Raw genomic sequence first — 6,054 nt, forward strand, 5'->3', positions numbered from 1 at the left:
ATGAAATCCCGAGACTTATGTGATATGGGAAAGGGGTTAGAAGTAGAAGATGATGGGACTTATACGCAATGTATGCCTTATAATTTTACATCGACTAATGATCTAAATGCTACAAGCTTGATTAGGATGGATATTGAAGAAGAAAATATTGATTGATTTTGAATTGATAAGAGATTTAAGATGTGTACATTTATTATATATTCATGTTCATTTAATTGATTTTGCTTTTTATTAGCAATTCAATCAATATTGTATTCATCATTTCATAACTTATGTTATCTGATTTTTGTTTCTATTTGTGAATATTAAGTGACATCATGCCTCGATGCAGACGATTCGATGATATGGAGTTACATACTTCTTATCATGGATTGTCTTCTGCTCAGCCCTGACAATCGAGGCAGTCCCAGCAATCTGAGGCTGGTCCTTCATCGTTCCTGCAGCAGTCCGATGCCAATCCTTTTGAGTCAGCTGGATTCTCCAGCTAAGAAGCATTTTGTTATGGATGAGATACATATCCAGGATATTTTAATAGAAGTATTATATATTCATGACTATTAAGACTTAAGTATTAATTTTTGTTAGGTGATTCTTAATATTAATTCTCATTTTATTTTTGTTGTAGATGCATCCGATAAAGCACGGATTAGATGTGGACCCATACGAGCTAGAGATATTTGGCATTTAGCTGAGGATAAGAGGGTCGTCATCCAGTGCAATCGGATGGGGCATCCTGTCAACAAGTCGGCTAGATTGTTGACAAGCTCTTAGGTACTGTTGCACGTAAGGATCAGCTTTGTCCTTTGAATTATTCTAAATGGAATAATATGCTTCACGCATATAAGCTTGAGATTCTATGATTTGTAGAGGTAAAAAGATGACTTAATAATTTATGTTAATTTATTTATATCCAATTAATTATGTTGTTTAATAATTAGATATCCTTCCTTGCTTTAGTGTAGAGTAAATTTGTACTCCCTCCAGACAGCTATGAATAGGTGTTGAAGTCCCTTAATTGAAAATAAAAAGAATTTAAGGCAACACTAAAGAGGGACTACAAGAGAGAGGGTTTGGCAGAGGATGATGTTGCTCGTATTTATCCTCCTAATGTTAATCCTCATCAGTGGAGGGAGCTTGTCCATTATTGGTTCTCTAAGAGAGGATAGGTAATTATATACATTCATCATATATCTTATGTTATATTGATTATTAATATAGATAATTTAGATATATATAAGATATATTATACTATTTACTTTATTTTATAGACATATTTTGCTATTGGTAGAGCTGCACAAGTAGCTCAATCTGTTCCTCATAAGTCAGGGTCCAAGAGCTATGTGCGATGCAGACAAGAACACGTAAGCTTATTTCAAAATATTTAGCATATTACAAACTTTATGGATCATATTTTAAAATATTTATATATTAAAATTTATGGATCATATATTTTATAAAATTTATGTTTTCTGTAGATGGATGAATATGGTAGGGAGCCTGATCACGTGGAGTTTTATGGGATGACTTATGTTCATCGAGATAGCCATTTTGTTACCGATGAGTCGCGAGATATATTTATATGTATTTATAATCATTTAGTGTAATGATTTATAATTTATTTTTAATTATAAAATTAATATATATATATATATATATATTTTGAATATAAGAGAGAGCTTCATCTCTTATTGTAGAGCATGTCGACGAGTCCTCAACATCTACGGAGGCCAGTCATGTCGAGGCCTAGATGATGACAGAGCTGCTGGAATCGGATCGCTATGGTCGAGTGAGGGGTTATGGAGTTGGAGTCATCCCCACTCAATTATCTGACATACGTTGATACACTCAGGATACTAGATCGAGTTTTAGCAATATTGATATTTCTATGCTCGAGGCTCGAATGGAGGCACGGATCAAGGAGCTGGTAGAGGCATGGGTGCAGGCACAGGTGTAGGAGCAAGTAGAGACGCAGGTGCAGGAGCAGGTGGGAGTGATAAAACAGAATTATGACACTGTGATATCCAGTTTGAAGACTCAGATTGATCAGTTGACACCCGCATTACACACATTTATGGACTCTTCTAGGGTACATATCTTATTATATTTATATTTATTTATAAACTTAATTATTTAATTTACATTACGATTTTTGTATTCTCATCACTGAAGTTTTTATGTATTTGTTATAGGCTCCTAGTGGTTCTAGCAGTCGTGGAGTTGATGATAGTCATGCTTCTATGGATGACTGATAGCCCGATGCCTCAATCTTTCTTTTGAGTTTTGTAATTCATGAACTGGATGGACAGGTTTATGTATTGATATGGATTGTTATTATGACTTCATGTTGCTATTTGAATTTTGTTATAATGGACAGGTTTATGTATTGATGGTGATGTTATGCAGTTTCTATTATGTTTATGTTGGTGTTTGATTGGATTATTTGATTACAATTTATGTTGCTAATATGTGAATTTTATTTTTAATGTAAGCTTCTTGTACATGGTCTTGATCTAAGACCATGTATGTGTGCGTGTGTGTGTTATGTGTGTTGCAGGCCAACTCAAGTTGTTAAGCAGGTATTTTTTCAGATATATTTAACTGAAAGCAAGGATTGAAATACTCTTTCAATGAACTAACCTGCAGTTCTCTTTTTGGATCTAGTTTATCATGAAAATACTCGTGTGCTCCTTCATGATGAAAGTATATATCGACTTGAGTGTGTAAGTTTCATGCCATCTATCCTTTTATTATTGAGACTTTGACTTCTTGTTTTCATAATGGTTGTCAAAATACTGCATCTAAATATATGATAGTAAGATATGGTGGGGTTTGCCTAGTACTTTTGAATGAGTTGGTGACCGCAAAATCTAGAGTTTAAAAATAATTTTCAGCTCATCATTCTCATTGATATAAGGCACTTTATATAGTGCATGATTTACAACCAAAATAGGGAAACACCAGAAAATCAGGAAAAGAAAATAAAATCAGAGAATAAATTCAAAACAAGATCGGGAAATATAACAAGATCAGGAAACAATATCAAATCTGCATAAATGAGAAAACCATATAACAAGATCAGGAAATAACATCAAATCTGCATAAATGAGGAAACCGTATCTTCTTTATGCCCTCGCAAGATCGGTAGTACCGGACGAATACCGATCTTGGAAATAATCCTAGCAAACTGCTTCTTGGACAAAGGCTTTGTTAATGCATCGGCCAGCTGGTCTGCAGAATGAATGTGCTTCACCTCTATTTGCTTCTTCTCAACCTGATCCCTTACAAAGTAGAAATCTATGGCAACATGTTTCATGCGGCTGTGAAAAATTGGATTTTTGCAGAGATATGTGGCACCAACATTGTCACAAAGTACAGTAGGAGTTTTGTGGAGAGGAAGATGAAGTTTGCGAAAAAGATTAACAATCCAATCAAGCTCCGCAACATCAGCAGCAACGGCCTGATATTCAGCTTCGGTAGACGAGCGTGCTACTGTACTTTGCTTCTTAGAACTCCAGCTGATAGGATTAGAGCCATGAAAAACAACATATGCAGAAGTGGAGGTGCGAGTATCCACATCATCAGCCCAATCAGCATCTAAATAGGCCACAAGCTAGGATGATGAAGGCGGTCGTAGGTGCAAACCATAAGTTATGGTGTGCTTCAAGTAGCGTAATACTCTTTTGGCAGCTTGCCAATGTTTAACAAAAGGACGATGCATGAACTGAGCCAACCGTTTGACAGCGAAGGATATGACATTCAGGATATTGTAGAGCCCCGATGATTTGTCGATATTCCTTAGCATCTGTTGGACTGGCACCATCATTTAGAGAGAGAGCTTCGGATGTGGATAATGGTGTTGAAACACCCTTTGCATCGAGCATCTTAAAACGCTCCAAGATTTCTACAATAAACTTGTGTTGCGATAGAATGAGACCTTTATCATATGGGGTCACCTCAATACCCAAGAAGAAGTGTTATACCCCTAGATCCTTGATCAAAAATTGTTTACCCAGAAGGTTGATGGTGGACCGAATGTGAGACAAAGGACCAGTGACTATAATGTCATTCACATAAACCAATAGAAATTAACACCAACACTCCAGATGAATAAGGAGGTGTCAGAGTGTGCCCGAGTAAATCCACATGAAAGAAGAAATCCTTTAAGCTCATTATACCAAGCACCGGGGGCTTGGCGACGTCCATAGATGGATTTGCGGAGGCTGCAAACATAGGATATTGAGAGCTGACAAAACCTGGGGGCTGTTTTATATAAACAGTCTCTTCCAACACGCCTGTAAAAATGCATTATTCACGTCCAGTTGATGCAAAGGCCACCTGAAAGTCACAGCTAGAGAAAGAATTAGATGGATAGTAGTATGCCTTATGACCAGGCTGAAGGTGGCATGAAAATCAACTCGCGATCTCTGATGGAATCCTTTAGCCACAAGCCTAACTTTGTATCTTTCAAAAGAACCATCAGCTTTGTGTTTCACTTTAAATATCCATTTGCAGTCTATAACATTCTGAGGCGCATTAGGAGGTACTAAAGACCAAGTATTATTTCTCATAAGGGCATCATACTCTTCTTTCATAGCGTCACGCCACTCTGGGTATTTATTGGCTTGGCAAAAGGTGTGAGGTGCTAAGGGTAGGGTGGCTAGAGTGGAGGCGGCTAAGTAATCAAAAATTGGTTTGGGTTTGAAAATATTATTTTGTGAGCGGGTGACCATTCTTGTAGGTGGAGGAGTGCTGACGGCTCAGTGGACACAAGTGTAGGAGAAGATGACTCAATAGGCTCGAGTGAAGGCAATGGAACGGAGATGGCATTGGGTGAGGAATTATCAATTGTAGACTACAAAAGAACGCATACCCGAGAGGGCGAGCCAGCACGGGCAGTCGACGTCTCGGCCAGAGTGCAATGGTCCTCACGAAGTGCCGTCGACATGGTGTGCTACCAGATGGAGGTACTGGTATGGATGTATCATGCATGGGAGCAGGTGGTGGAGGATGAGACCCGAGAAAGTTGCAGTTGGTTGTTAGCAAAAGGAAAAGTATTTTCAACAAACAATACATGCCGAGAGATAAAAATTTTGTTGGTGGAGGGGTCAAAGCAAGCATAGCAATTTGTTGGGGAGGAGTACCCCATGAAGACACAGGGATGAGATTTTGGTTCAAGCTTGTTGTGTGTGTATGGTTTCATCCATGGATAACATAAACAACCGAAGATGCGTAATTTTTGTTGATTGGGTGTGCGACGGAAAAGGGCCTGGAATGGTGATGTAGTATTGAGAATTGGAGTTGGTAAACGGTTGATTAAGTACACGGCAGTTTGACAAGCTAGAGACCAAAACTTTAGAGGGACGGAAGCATGGTGAAGTAATGTTAAGGTTGTTTCAATTATACGTCTATGCTTTCTTTTGGCAGCACAACCAATTGCGGAGAATATATTGGGAGGGCTGACAAGATGGTGAATGCCATATTTGAGAAGGGTAGGTCTAAGGCCTATGTATTCACCATTCCCGTCTGTATAAAGAGTAGCAATGGAAGTGTTAAAATAATTTTTGTGATAATCCCGCCCAATTGGGCCCAAAACCAGCTCACAAAGCCCACCAGAAAAAAAAAAAAAAAAAAAAAACAGAGCAGGGAGGAAGACTCCCGATCGGAGTCTTCCTCTTCCCCGTCTCTGATCAAAAATCGGAGTCCTAGGGCTATTAAAAGACCCTAGGACGAGCTCTATAAGAACCCCCCTCTTCTCCTCTAAGTGTAGATCCAACAGTCACCGACGATCGCCGGAGTTTTTCTCCGATTTTTTCGTTTGAAGCCGCGGCCCCTCGACCTGTGCTCGCCGCGATTTCACGCCGGTGAGGGTCACCGGAGGTTGTGGTAAGGTCTCCCTCCTCTCCCTCTCTTCTCTCCCTTCTTTCCCGTGCCTGTGAGCACGATGGCCGGCGACGGGTGTCGCCGGATTTAGTTGGAAAAGAAAACCCCCTGTTCACACCGCCTCTTTCCTCTGATTTTCTGGCACCGACGTTCACGCCGACCGCCGGCTCTGGC

The 6,054-nt window shown here is 39.3% G+C and overlaps 1 pseudogene; it reads left to right on the plus strand.

Moving 5' to 3' along the window:
• Positions 1–366: 366 nt before the first annotated feature.
• On the plus strand, positions 367–1,166 carry LOC140850933 (uncharacterized; annotated as a pseudogene).
• Positions 1,167–6,054: the final 4,888 nt, after the last annotated feature.

This window comes from Elaeis guineensis, chromosome 1, assembly GCF_000442705.2.
Source record: "Elaeis guineensis isolate ETL-2024a chromosome 1, EG11, whole genome shotgun sequence".
Classification (NCBI taxonomy): domain Eukaryota; kingdom Viridiplantae; phylum Streptophyta; class Magnoliopsida; order Arecales; family Arecaceae; genus Elaeis; species Elaeis guineensis.